The following is a 14,542-nucleotide window of genomic DNA, read 5'->3' as shown; positions in this document are numbered from 1 at the left end:
AAAGGAACGAAAGTCTTATCTCATATTTCTAATGACTTGTCCAGATTCTGCATCTCCCACTACACCTTGCAATACAGAGTAAGCAGCTGGGACTGATTTTAGTGTAATAGGACATATCTGTGTTTCCAGGGGAAAGGAGACTCTTGAATTTACTTAAATTTCTTAGCAGCTCTAGTCAAGTAATTCAAGACCTAGCACATCCCCTGTAGATCTGATAGCTGAACCATGTGTCAGAGAAACACAATTAAATGTAATAAAATGTAGATTTGAATCACAGTTTGGCCTGAATGTAACCCTGAAGTATGTGCCTTATAGTAATATTTACAATAGATATAAATCACTGAAATTAGTAATAAAACTAATGAGACAGAAGCAAAATAGTAACCTTATTAAAATTCTCATTTCAGTAATGGAATGTGACTCAGACATTTGAAGTGAAAATGGATGCACACTGATTAAATTTGAAAAATATTCTTTGAGTATATTTCTTAAAAAATTTCTTATTGCTTGATTTGTCACTAAGGTTTCCACTTACCTGACATGAAAATTCAGACTTCTGTTAAAGCAAATGAAAGTCATCCCTGGAAATGTTTGAGGTCAGTCTGGATGGGGCTCTGGGCAGCCTGGTGTAGTGGAAAGGGAGTTGGAATGAGATATTTTTAAGGTCCCTTCCAGTCCAAACCAGTCTGTGATTCTGTGATCAGGAGAAGGAATAGCTAGAAGGTTTAGTCTTATAGTAGACTCCTGCTGGAACAACTTTGATTATAATTTATCTCTGGGGTTATGTGTCTTGCAAGTTAAACACCATTTGCATAACCTAAAGTTCTTAGGGATTAGGAATATTTATGGGAACCATAAAACACATGATCATGCTATCAGATGTATTCATAGCATGAGGTGTGATAAAAATCTAGTGATCAAAATACTGGGTTTTCTGTTACTTATCCTATTTTTATAATCAAAACAGCACTATAAGTTGAAGCACCTAATTTCTTATTGTGCTTATGAATTTTCTGCTAACTCAGGCAGTGAAAGGACAAATCCTTCTCACCACATCTTAGCCAAGAAATGCATATTTTAAAATGGATTTTGAGTACTTCCTGCAGTTTTCTGTGCTCTCCTGCCAGGAATCCTGGGTTCTGATACTGATTATTATGAAGTTGCAGTCATGTTAGTCATAATGATAATAAAAGTTACTTGGTGCTCTAAGAAAATACCATAAGCAAGAGAGTAGAAAATTATTTCAGTGCTGTCTTGGATTTGCAATCTTAACAATGTGATATGTCTCATGGCTGTAGTTTTTGCAAAAACACTTTTTCTCACAGATTCTTTCCCATCTTAGGATCTTAGAGAGCCTCTCCCTTTTTCCTCTTCATTTCAGACTTTTGTAATTGCTACAAAACCTAGCTCACAAAAGTCTCATCTGAATGCATCATGCAAAATCTTCTTGGCAGTAGCTGAAATGTCTGCCCTGGTTTTGGGGGTTGTGTTTGTCTGTTTATTTTTAAAGCCCTACTATAATAATTAAAGGCTTACTTCTGTTAATTTTGTAATGGTTGCATACAAAGAAATTAATCAGCTTTTGTCTGTAAACATGTCTTTTCTCTTATTAAAAACATTTATTGTAGCAGGAAATGCTGCTGTTGCCTGATTCTCTCAGCTTTCTACATTTGGTAAGCATGGAGAAGTACAGCGGGCAAAATTCTAGGTAAACTGGGATTTTTGAACCACTTCCTTTTGCTCTTTACTATGAAGAATCTCCATTATTGATTTTGGAGAGATTCTCCCTCTAGCTCCCCATTATGGTATTTAGTCTTAGAGAATTTTTTTTGTTCAGTTTTGCACTTTCTGTAGCTGGTCAAAATTCTAAGAAGGTCTGGTCAATGCTGCTTTTTCATGTCACACCTGGGCTCAATATTTGATTTTGAGATTAATCTTCTAGAAAGGTGCTTTGTTTTGTTCAGACCATTAGCATGGTGGAATAATTGCTTATGGAATGAGAAAGAAGCCTGTCATCAGTCTTTTGGCACTCCTGTCTCACCTTGCCAATTGGATCCGTAGATGTTTCTTATTCTCCACGTGGATATACAGGTGGTGTCTTCCCTGGGCCTGTGAATGCAGTGAGCAAGAGCTGCTGTGCCTGTGGGGCCTTTTTCATAGCCAATATGGAAAGGTTGCCTTGGCATTTCAGCACAAGTTGCTGTGCTTGAAAAAGGGCATTTTTTGACTAGCAATGACTGAGTGATTCAGAGTTATTTCTGCATATGTGAAATGAATTTATTTTCTGTGCCACCTCAGTTCATGGGTTAGGCACTCTGGCTCTAGGGTCCTCTAGTATTGTTAAATCTGCTGTATATATATTATATATGGGCTTGTCTAGACTTGTAAGTTCTTTGGAGTGGGGATCTTTTGGGCTTGATGTTTGTGCAGAATCTAGCACTGTGGGTTTAATAAGAGACCTATTGTGCAGTATCATCATGAAAGCTAATGGTCTGGTAAAGCTTAGGGGACAGCTTAAACCAAGCTTGTACCAAATTTTAGTAGGTTCACTATCTTCTCAGGAAATCTTTTCCTTTAAATAATTTCACTTAAATCAAGAGCAGAATATACAGAACAACTACAGAGGAGACACAGGTCTCCATACTGCTCGCCAGACTAACCATGCTGACTGTCTTGCCTGCTATTCCATTTATTTTCACGTGCTTTCAGAGTGCTTTCTTCCTTTCTCACAAATTGAAAATCAGTTATTTCCACACCCCCCCCCTTTTTTTTTTTTTTTGGTTTCAACACTTTTGAACTCCCAGCATGTTATTAGAGCCTTTTCATTATTTTCTTGGATTCAGGGCTGTTTTCCTTACCCTTGATAGGACTTTCATTGCTAACTGGGAATTTGACTGACAGGAGAAATGATATCATTTTCTTGCCTCTCTTGCTGGTGGTTTGGAAATTTCCAGCACGCTGTACACGGGACATACCTGTATAGACATCTGTCACATGAAAAGGGGCATTTTCCGATCCTCAGTGTGAGGAGAGTTCTTCAGTCCTTGGTGTTTGGTTTGTAAGTGCCCCAGGAAAGCTGAGTCCCTTGTGCCCAGCCATTCTGCTGGTGTCCCATTATAGAGCCCTTTCACTGAGCAGTGCTGCTGGATCAGAAGGGGGTTTGACTGACTTGGGAACACTCCAACAGCATAAGAGACCCAGCAGTGGGTCTACCCACTGCTGGCAACCATGGTGCCCATGAAGGAATCACACCAGCAGTTTACAGAGTAACACTTTATAAATTGTGACAGGTTAAGTTTCAAGGATTGCTGGTGATAGTATCTGAATGCAAAAACGTATTGAAAGTAATAAACAGACAAACTCTAATCCCAATTAAGAGTATTCAGCAGAGTAGGGTTCTTACCCAATGGATGTTGCTGCGAGGGAGAAGAGATTCAGTTTGACTGATCCCAGCAGTTATGATGGAGTCTGCCCTGACTTTTCCCCATTCTCGACTTACTTTTGTACTATTTCTTTGTTTAGGTGGAGCTCAAGTGACTCTAGTCATACATACCTTTGTTATTGGTTGGTGTAAAGTTCTCTCACTTTGCTCCTAAATTCAGAGGCCATACTCAGTGAGAGGTGGTTTGTACCTTGAAGGTGGGTAACTTTAGGATGGCCATGTGTGTTAGTATTACAATTAGGTTTTAATGAACCAAGTTCATCTGAGGAGAGAGATTTCAGCCCTGAGTTGCTGGCTCAGCAACAGGACATCTTCCCCCATCTCCCCTGGCTGACATGCACTCTGTGATTACCAGCTGGAAACTACCATTGAGTTCCCCTCCCTGCAGAGATTTCAAAAGAGCCTGGCAGTGGTGCTTCTGCTCTGCTCCACCCCCCATTCACCCCCAATTAGCAGGTGCTATGGTTGCAGGTTCTATGTGTGGGGAAGCATCATAGCAGAGGTTTTAAGCTGCCAAATGCATTCCATCCAGGGAGCAGCAGCTGCATTTTATCCTATAATTTCTGTAGTGTTTTAACTTTTGTTAGAATGTGAATATAACTTCTCAGTTTCCTCTAATTTTACCCCAAGCCATCTTTTCACACTCTCCCACTGGAGCTCCATATAAATTTAGTCTTATTACTGCAAGCTTTTGTTTCTTGATAACTCCTGCAAGTCATTCCCTCATGGGAAATATTTTGGCACTTAAATTTTATTTACATCTGGATATTGTGCCTGCAGACTTACCAAAGTAAGACGCTGACTGATTAGATGTAGTCTTTTTGTATTCCTGTTAAAGAATTCACCATCTGTGATCTGTAATCAGACTTCTTACTAATTAGATGCAACAAAACTGCATAAGGCCAAGTTTGAGGAAAAATTTATTAGAAATACAATGTACCATATGACTGATTTGTTTCTTTAAGTGTTTAACTGTAAATAAAATGTTCCTCCAATGTCCGAAACATCCAGTTTCCGACCCCTGTAGGCTTAAAAAATTCCTTTCAGCCATTCATGATACTGTGTTGGTTGCTATAGTGATACCAATTTCCTGTCTCAAATTATTGTACTTCAGAGGTACGTGAGGCCTTTTAATCTTCTTTACCTATTTCCCCCATTTCACTTTTTGATTTTACAGATGCTCTTACTCAAGGACTGGAATTCCTATGCTGTTGGTCTATTTTTTCCACTGTGTGATGGAAACCAGAATAAATATATGCCTTTTCCCCACAGGGCTAATGAAGATTCCTGCTGCCTTATTGGTACCCTCATTGAACATCGCTCTATAGCAAAGCCTTAAAACATTTATACTTATTTTCATTATGGATCACTAAGCTAGAGAAGCACAGGCTGTTCACCTTAACCAAATTAAGAACAGCTGCACCCAACCAAGTGAAATCTAAACACTAAGAAAAACAGCTTGTTGGCCATGATGCTACTGAAAACCAGTAAAAGTCCAGTTAAGCCAAGCCTCCATAAGGAGACTTAATGGGGACTGAACCCTGACTGAGGCAGTTTGCTATTCCTCTGATACATGTAATAGAAAGAAACCCTAAAACAGTATTAGCTGATCAATATTTCCTTTATCTACCTATGACAAAGGTATCCTGGAGATATGTATGACAAAGGTTGTGTGATGGTTGAATTTTATGTAAGGTTTAGAGTCTTTCTGGGGGGGTTGTCACTGTGATGCTCTGTATTGCTTACCCTTCTCAGTGTACATCCCTGTGAGGGCTGCTCTGAGATGGGTGTGCATTTGGCCTACTAGTCTTTTGATGCAATGTTCTAGTTGATTGTCATCTCAGCCCCTCTGAATTTTGTTCTTCCCACAGTGTGCCATGGCCACTGTAACCTTGATCATCAGTTTATGCAGAATTTGGTGTGTTTTGTGAGATGTGTGGCCCCAAGTAGCCTCAGTTCAAAGGTCTGTACTGCTAAATGCCTTTCTGTTCAGGAATCACTCGTACAGATGAATGATGCTGTTTCTGATATGGATCACATCCTGAAAAATCTGTGGGATTGGGTAGACTTCTAGAGTTTCTAAGCAGCAGGAAAAAAAGAAATCTTTACTGAATAGATTCCAGATGAGATTACTGACTATCCAAATGGGCAAAAACTGTGTGAGGAAGATGTGCATAGAAAACATTCAGGAATGTCAGGAAGAGATCCATGTGGCTGGGAAGCAAGCGATGTATTTCTTTTTAGGGGGTAATACATGTTAAAACTGAAGGAGTAATAGGAAATGAAGAAGATGGATGTGTGTGGATCCTAGGATGAATTATGATCCCACAGAATTAAGCAGGTTGGAAATGGTGATTGTATAACTGAGAAGGAATGTATAGTTTGCTCTTTATGAATGTCTTTCTCATTTATGTATATGCTATTCTACCCCATTTTCTTTCTAATTTAGGCTCTCTTCTGATTTTTGTCCCTTGAGTGGCTCTCTAGTATGGTGGATTTATGCTGTTTGTTCAGCAACATTCCTACTCTTCTGCATTCTGTCTCATGTGCATTTAACATAATCTTCATTTGCATTTCCACTTGCCTACTTGTTTAGCTTTTTCTCCCAGGCCATTAGTTCAGTTCTGTTTTCTTGTGGGGAAAAAATTTTCTTTATGTGGTAGAAGTAATTAAGTCTCCTATGCTAAAACCATCTTCTCCAGGATACTCCAGATTTATTCTATTAACATTCCCTTGAAATCCATACATAATGTTTTAGATTGGTGATAGAAAAAATCCTGGCTTCTTCTGCTCTTTTTCCTTATGATGGAAGTTTCTGTGGCTGAGCTGGTTGGCAGCAGGTGGGTCCTAAAGCAGTACCTGCACCACACCATTAGCAGCTATTTGCTGTGGTTCCAGAAGCTTAGCCTGTGGTGTTGTCTTCTTTTTATTTGTGCTGCAGTTCTCGGTTAGCAGCTGCTTGCATCACTATCTGTTTTCAGCTGCCTGTATGTGGGCATAAAACCCATACAAGGATCACTGTCCTGTGGTTGTAATAGCAGAAAATAGATGTATTTTCATCTCTCAACAGATCTTTAGATCTTTTCAAAGAGAGGTGAACTGTGATTGTGCAGGGTGAAAAGGGTCTTGTGCTTTTTAACTTCTATATGATGACACAAGGGACAACTGCATTTCTTTCTTCTTTTTCTGCTCTTTTTATTGATGCTGGGAATTCAAGGCTTGTTTGGCTCAGGGGAATCCATGGGATTTATCTTTTCTCTCTCTTTTGTACTTTATTTGACTTTTTTCCAATGATTGGTTTAAAAGTATTTCTATTAGCTTTTTAACATTAATTGAATGATGGTGCTATTTCTCCACCTCAGCTGGCAGTGTGAGCTGTAACCACCACCTGAAACTGGAAGAATATTGTAAAACAAAATGGAAAGAGCAAGTCAACCAGGCTCTGAAAATTCGTACACTTTTAATTTTTTCTTGCTTTTTAAGTTTGCTCAGGATTGAAAATTATGTAGAATGAGTACTTCCCTAGTTGCAGGGAAGGTCTCAAGCCAGGTCCAAAGTCAACCCATGAGATCTAAGTAGGGCTCAGGAACACAAGGAACTGGCATGGGGAACAGGCACACCCATGACATAGCTCAGGCCAGGACTCCGTGGCGGAGCTGGAATAAAGATGGCAGGCTCTGCACAAAGAAGTGCATGGTTGGGGGTCCAAGATGAGACTGACCACATAAAGCCTGTTGGTGCTCTCAGGACTCTGACAAATAGAACTTGCTGAAAGCATTTACTGGGACAAACTTATGGCCAAAGTCACTGGGACAAATTAAAAGTGCCCAGTAGAGCTGAAAGGTGGATGATGCTGACTGTGTTGAGAACGAGCACGAGAATCTCATGTGGAGTGCTGGCTTTCAAATGGAACAATTATAGGGGAAAATGTAGAGAAGAAATATCATTGCAACATCAGGCTGGATGAAGCTCCCACAAACCTGTGATTCCAGTCCATGCTCTTTTGTAACAAGACTTCTTGTACAGTAGAGGAAGAGGGAAGAGGACAATTATATTTCTTAGAACAGATGAAAAATATGATAATTGTAACTGATTTACTCTGAAAATAATCAGTGGACTTTAGATGACTCTTGCCACAAAAGCCTATCTTTCAAAAATCTTTTTGTGCTTTTGATCTGTGAAAGGATCTTCAGGGTATACTCAGGTCATGCTCATATCAAAATACCTGGTTTCACACAAAAATCGAGTACTTAAAAATAATTCAGACCGTGGTAGTATCGTTTCTGTAAATGATATGAATGTTAAAAGAGGTGACAGTGGAGAACCAAGGTCAAAAATCAGACTCTTAATATTATATGACTAATATTCGGTTTCCCAAGGCATTTGTCTTTTAAGTAGAATACTCTTGTGGTAGGGCTATTTTCTACACAATTCACTTGGCCTTCTGCCAACAGATGAGTGCTCCAGATGGATACTAATGAAAGAAATATTAATGCACCATAGCATGTCAATTATCTTGAAAAGGTCTCCAGCAACCATTTATCACTTAAATTTCACATCTTATAGCTTGGGACCAAATTGTGTTATATGTTAGAATAGTTCTGCCAAATTTGATCCATCATTAACTTTCATTTGTTGATAATTTGAACATGAATTTTTATTTAAGTTATGCATCCTTGTCAACTTGATGGAAACATCCAGAGTTATCATGCTGTCATAGATGAGTGATGCTGTTTCCCAGCATCAGAGAATGGACTGAGATTTTACTGTATTCTGAAAGGACTTTAAGGGTATAACCCCCCTGGCAGAAATCCTGAGGCCAGGTTCTTTTTGTAGTACTGGAGAGGGATAGGGTAGGGAGGGAAGGAAAAAGTAAAACAAGAGAAAAGGAGAAAAATAGTTTTATGAATTAAATTGTATGCTCAGTTGCTGAATCATGCCCTGAAACTTAGTTTTGGTTTGTTTTTTTTAAAAAAACCTTATCAGAATGGTGGCTTTCATTGCTAGGGTTACCAGGCTTCCAAGCAAGACAGAATAGTTATAAAGCAGAAAGGTAACAGCAGAGTAAGCATTATTTATCTAGGTGGGTTTCCTGGACTGGGTGATGTATCTCAGGTGCAAGAAAGCAAATGAACCCATTGCAGAGGATGTGATGTTAAAGCAATAAGGGATATTAACATCAGTGTTCTCTGACTTAAGATGAAGGCAACAACCCAGAGGGTCAACACTGAAGCATCTCTCCCCATTATGCTGGGGAAAATCCTTGGCTGAAGGAGAATGTTGGACTTATGCAGTATGAGATGGCTACCCCTACCTTCCAGTATGGGATAGCACATGGTAGGTAGGCTGTGTTTGTTCTTATTGTACAATTGTATACAAAAATATACAATTTGTGTCTTTTTGTGTAATATTTCTGGGCAATATAGAGCACTGCAAAGCTTATCAACTTATTTTGCCTATACCAGGCATGCTTCATCTGCTTGCCTTTTAAAAAGCAAACACCGAGAAGGTTGGATTTGTGTTGTTTTATTAAAGCCCTTAAATTCTTGGTGGCATGCAGAATCCTGGCCAAGAGGAATCTTGCAGAAGGTTACATGGTAGTTTTTAATTGCTGCTTAGTATACTTCTGTAATGTGCTTAGATGATGTTTTCAGGAGTATGGCCTGTTGAATAAACAGCATGGAAATCAAAGAAAAAGTGCTTAAGCAGCCCGTAAATAATTTAACAAGCCCAGGTGACACCACCAGATTATATAAATTAATAACAGCAAGATAGGGATGACAGAGGGTTAAACAGACTGTAGCTGTATGCACCACCTTGGAATGGAAGCAAAGCCTTGGCATTGGGAATACATATGCTTTTTTTTTCTGGAATTGGTATGTCTGATCAGTATTGTTGCCTGTGTCTAAATGGATAATGGAAATGAATTCTTCATGTAGAGCTCAGGATTTCTGCATGTGTTGTATTTGTGCCTATGTTTGATCTAATTTTCTGAGAAGCTGTAGCACTGTAAAGGCCTCAGGTGGCCTTTTTTGTCACTTGGTATAGTGATTAGATCCTTGCATTGTAAGTCAAGAGATCAGTGTTGTAGTCATTTCTCTATTATCCAGGTTATTGGGAGGTTGGTATAGACTTTGGATAATATGTGTCATCCAGAATATGCTTGGAGTGCAGTTTAAAGACCCTTGAATCACTGCTCTAAGCCCCCAGGACTTTGGAAAGGCTAATTAGCTCAAGTTGTGAACATGAAATACCTCTGCTCTGCTTCTAGACAAAACCTAGGCGAGAAGCCGCAAAAATGAGTTGTTGCTGTACCTGAGCTAATAAACCTTAGTTTTGTGTGCTCTGTCTGGAGCTGCATCCATTACCCAGGACAGTTAATTGGCAGCTTAAATAATCTGATCATGGCTGGGCACAAGTGACAGAGTTGCCAGCGTTTCGCACCTTTGTCACGTTGACCCGACTTTACAGTGACCAACAGCGGTTGTCAGTGTATGAATTTTTCTGACCCCTCTGCAGCAGCCCTTATGTGTAGGGTTGGGTTCTGCTTCAGTGTGTAAAGTCCTGGTGTCTGTCAAAAACCATTGTGCAGGGAGAGTGAAGTTACATTTCTCAGGCACCAGACTGAATGAAAACCTGACTGTGGGAGTATGGTGATGTCTCTTTAGGGAATTGTGGTACTTCATGGGGGAGTTCTTTTCTGCTTCCCTTAGCTTTTAAAGCAGAGGGCAGTGTTGTTAGGGCAGGCTGGGTTCAGAGGGAGCACTGCTTACACATAGGGTCAGTTATGGGGCTGTCACCAATGCACAAATGTCATGTTAATATCCCCTGAACACTTAATACATGTGGTTTTAATTTTATGTTGCTTTAGAAGCACCATGATTCCTTAGTGGTACATGAAGAAAACTCAAATTTGCTTGTTTTGCAGCAAGTTGAGTAGTGCTTTGACAGTGAGAACACTTCTTTATCTAACAGTAGAAAGGCATTAAAATTTTCTTAATAGTTTGTTATTTTCTGGTTTGTGTCTACATTATTCTAGACCTTGTATTACAATTTTTTATGTATTTCGTATATATTTGGTACATGTTTTTGGGTCTCTTGATATTTACAGTTATTACTTCTTGGTGTTAGTAGCTCATCTGCTTAATCATCTCATCTACATAATAGCATTTAGAGTTGTGCTTCTTGTTTAAGTTGGGGGAAAAAACAAATGTGGGCCATCAGAAGAATAATAACAACGCAATCCTGAAAAAAAACGTTTCTCCCCCCTCACGGAAAAAAAAAAAGGAAAAAAATAAGCATCAGACTGTATATTAGAGGTCTCTTCAACAGTGTATATAGTATGAAGAATGGAGATGCTCCTGTAGTTCATGTATGTCTCTGAACAGGGAGGATTTGAGTCTGGCAGTCACAAGAACAATCTTGAGGATTTTTTTCTAGTGATGATACATCTATTTCACTTAAAGTAAGTAGGGAAGAGTTTGGTGAAGTTTATTTTCTTACCAGCAAAAACCTGTTTAGTCCTAATGTGAAAAACTTTATAGCAGGAGTAAGTCTTTATATTAACAAGCTACTTAGCTTATCACTGCATTAAGTGAAATAACTCAGTCACCCTCCGTCTTGCGGTACCATGGAGTGCAGGTGGGTGCAGAAACTTCCTGTTGGAGGACAAGTCATGGGCAGTCACCTTAGCAGCCAGGGGAATTGTTGTGGAATTGATTTTACACAAAATACTCTGTAAAAAGGAATAACTTAAGTTTCAGTTGTTATAAACTTTCTGCTTGTTCCTAATGTTAATAGATTTTGCAATGAAATTGGTCCTCAGGGAGAGCAAGAGTGACAACAATCACAGTTACACCAAACTTTTGCTTCCTGTATCCCCCATGGTGGTTCTGCTCTCTCTCATTACACACGTTCATGGTTCATGTAAGTCTGTTATTGATTCAGTGTTGCTTTTCCTGCCTAGGTGACTTTTAGAAAAAATAAATTTAAATGTTGGGGATCTTTGTTATCAGCATATAATACCATTAAATTGGATTCAGGAATGAGGTCCCAGACTGACAGTGTCTCAGTGTTTTCCACTGAATGGCAGATAACCTGGATGGCTTCTGAAATATGCCTTCATTTTTCAGAACTGTGTGACCCTGACTGGTCTGGTCAGAATGGCACCTGTTCACCCCTGCTCAGGTGAGGATGGCTGGGGAGCAGTTCACCCACATCTAGGGCTGTGCAGTATGATCTGTTGCCATGAGGCTGTTTCTTTGTACCGTGTCCGCTTCAGGTAAGAGAAATGTGACTGCTGGAGTTGCAAAGCAGTAAATGAGCTTTGACAGCCTTCAGATCCTCATGACTGAGGTAGTCTTGGTGCCAGGTTGTGGGGAAAGGTTTTTCTGTGGGCTCTGGACATGGCCGTGAGTGCTCTCTTCCCTTTGGTCCTGGACTATGTCCACAGGCAGGAAGGTGCTGGTTCTCATGCTGTTCTCCTGTCCTCCCTGTTGCTTCTTCCAGGCTGGTGTGAATCAGAAATAAGAGTCCAGCTCCATGATTGTTAATCCCAGACCAGGTGCTCCTTTATCATGCAGCAGACCAAGTGTGATCTGGAGCACTGCTGTCAAATTAGCCAGGCAGTGCAGCGTGAAATCCATGCTGGCTCTGTGCCTGATGCTGGAAGACAGATGTTACCTGATCCATAGGGGTGATTGGAGTGGTGCAGGCGGATAATACCTGAGCCAACATAAAGCTTGACAATAGCAAATTAACTTCTCAGCATTTGCTTGTCAGATTGGAACTGTCAGGCTGAGTTAATACTGAAGCAGTGCTTTGGTGTTTTTTTAGGAGCCCGAGGGGTAGCTCTGCAGTAGTGTCAAACAACAGCCTAACTCCGATTCAACAGCTATTTATGTAAAGCCGCTGGTGAAATGTTGAAAGAAAATGAGTGGTTGCATTTCCTCACCTGCTTTGGAAACCTTCCTGTGAGAGAGGTTTGAATGCAGTGAGCGCCACAGCTCTTCCTAGCCAGCAATCAGATTCTGCTCATCTTAGTTCTAGATGTAAAATAAGCAGTCTGAGCCTGGCTACCCATGTGCTGCCTGTGTGCAATGGCACTAAATGAAACCAACTGCAGATGAAGCACGTTAGGCACAGTGCTGAATACTTTTTATTTCTTGGCTCTAAGTTTTTAAGGACATTTTACTATGGATTCTTCCTATTTCTTTTCTTTTTTCTCCACAGAAGGAGAAGGGGGTTACAGTAAAATGAGTTTCTCCTTCACATTATTAGCAACATGATTTGCTGTTTTAATGGTGATGTTTGTAGTCTAGCAGTGTGTTAGATATGTTATATAGGTTTCTATATGTTTCTGTAAAAGAAAGGAATGCTTTGAAATAAGTCTTTTCACCAAAATAAAAAAAAATCAGAAGTGCATAATATACTTATTTATGAGGAAAATCTGATTGTAAATTCATACAACTTATTTGTGCAATTTTAACAGTCATTTAAGGGTTTACAGTTAGTTAATACTCTCACTTTGAAATCCTGATCAGCTGCCATGAAGCATCATTTCAACAGATGATAATTTTGCAGTCTGAAGAAGTTGCTGAAAAGTCTTTGTGAGATTGATGTTCTTGCAGGATCTTACTGGTGCAGATAATTTGTGTAAATTTGAAGACTCATTCTTTGCAAAATTAGTTCATTTTCTAGATTGAAACTACACCAAGTATCAGAGCATTGTGTTAAGGAAATAAATTGGTCTTAAAAGATGAGTAAAGGAAGGCTTCCTTCTCATGGTTCTGTGTACTAATGCAAAGTTATCCTAAGGGGAGAATTCTTGCTTTAATGTTATCTGGCGTTATCCTGTTGGAAACAGGCTATTGGTTGCTTTTTTCTAGTGTGACCTACAGTGCCTTGTAGTTAGCAGATGTTACAACAGTAAAATAAATCATACCTATAGATTATATTTTAAAATAATCTTAAATAATATCCTGAATGACTTTTTAAAGGTTTTATTTTCAAGCCACCAACATTTTCTGTTTCAAGTGAAATGATTTGGTTCAGAAAAAGAAATGCATCTTTAACAAGGTATAGTATTTTTTATATATTCATGTAGGATCTAAGGGGACTTATTCTGATGAATTACAATGGACTATGTAAGTGATCACATTCATGCAACAAGAGATATTCATGTAACACTGACTGAATCTGTAGAGAATGAAAAAAATAAGAATCAGCCAATTTTGATTTTGTGGGAAGAATTTTATTCTAACTGCAAGTCTTATCTTTCACACTGGCACATTCTTGGAAGCAGAATTTCATTGGTCATGAACAGACAATCTTCGTGGCACGAGAATTAGATGCTGAAATGGAGTGTTTGGTTTTGTCATTGTTTTTTTATTTAATTTTTTTAAAATACAAGCCCATGACACCACTGATACTTACAGAAACAATATCACAGCTTATTCAATTATGTTAGTACTATAAATAGACTTGAATTACTGGGGGCTTCCAAGGTGCTACAGGTACGTAGGAGATCATCATAAAAATGCTTGTGTTGTACAAAGCAAATCTTACTCTAGCATCAATAGAATGGCACTATTCTTTATTACAGTAAAGTTCAGTCACATTCAAAGAATTGACTATTATAGGAGAAATATCAGACTTCAAAAATAGAGTAATAAAACCTCCACTTTTTGAATTTTTTCTTTAATTCTAAATTGCAGCTGATGAATGACATTCTCTAATCCATTGTATGAATGGAATAAAAGTTGGGTTTGAACAAATTGCTGCTTTCTAGGTCAGCAACACAGTTATCTTTCAGAAAATGAGTGAGAAAGTTTAGGCCTAATTTGATGAATACTTGGTATGTGCCTGGGTGCATTGCTGAATCATGGTTTCTGTGCTGGAAGTACAGGCTTGGCTCCTCCTAATTGAGCCCCCTTTGGGCTGTCTCAGTGTGTTGGCTGGCAGGGATTTGGATCCTGGGAATCCTGCACACTTAGAGCTTTTTGAGTTGAGGGAACGTCCTCTGCAGCAGGGAACTCTGTGAATTTGTCCCTTCTGTGGGACAACTAATACATTAAACTCCTCTTTTTAAATAGAAGTCTG

The 14,542-nt window shown here is 39.2% G+C and overlaps 1 protein-coding gene across 3 annotated transcripts in view; it reads left to right on the top strand.

The window, feature by feature from the left end:
- The window catches only part of SORCS2 (sortilin related VPS10 domain containing receptor 2), a 525,812-nt gene that overhangs the window by 139,764 nt on the left and 371,506 nt on the right, over nt 1-14,542 (top strand). The gene's annotated exons all lie outside the window — the stretch shown is intronic.

Source organism: Pseudopodoces humilis, chromosome 6, assembly GCF_049639895.1.
Source record: "Pseudopodoces humilis isolate 2021_Gansu_Grassland_sample_001 chromosome 6, ASM4963989v1, whole genome shotgun sequence".
Classification (NCBI taxonomy): Eukaryota; Metazoa; Chordata; class Aves; order Passeriformes; family Paridae; genus Pseudopodoces; species Pseudopodoces humilis.
Note: the sequence above shows the minus strand (reverse complement) of the source record. Positions and strands in the feature narration are given on the sequence as shown.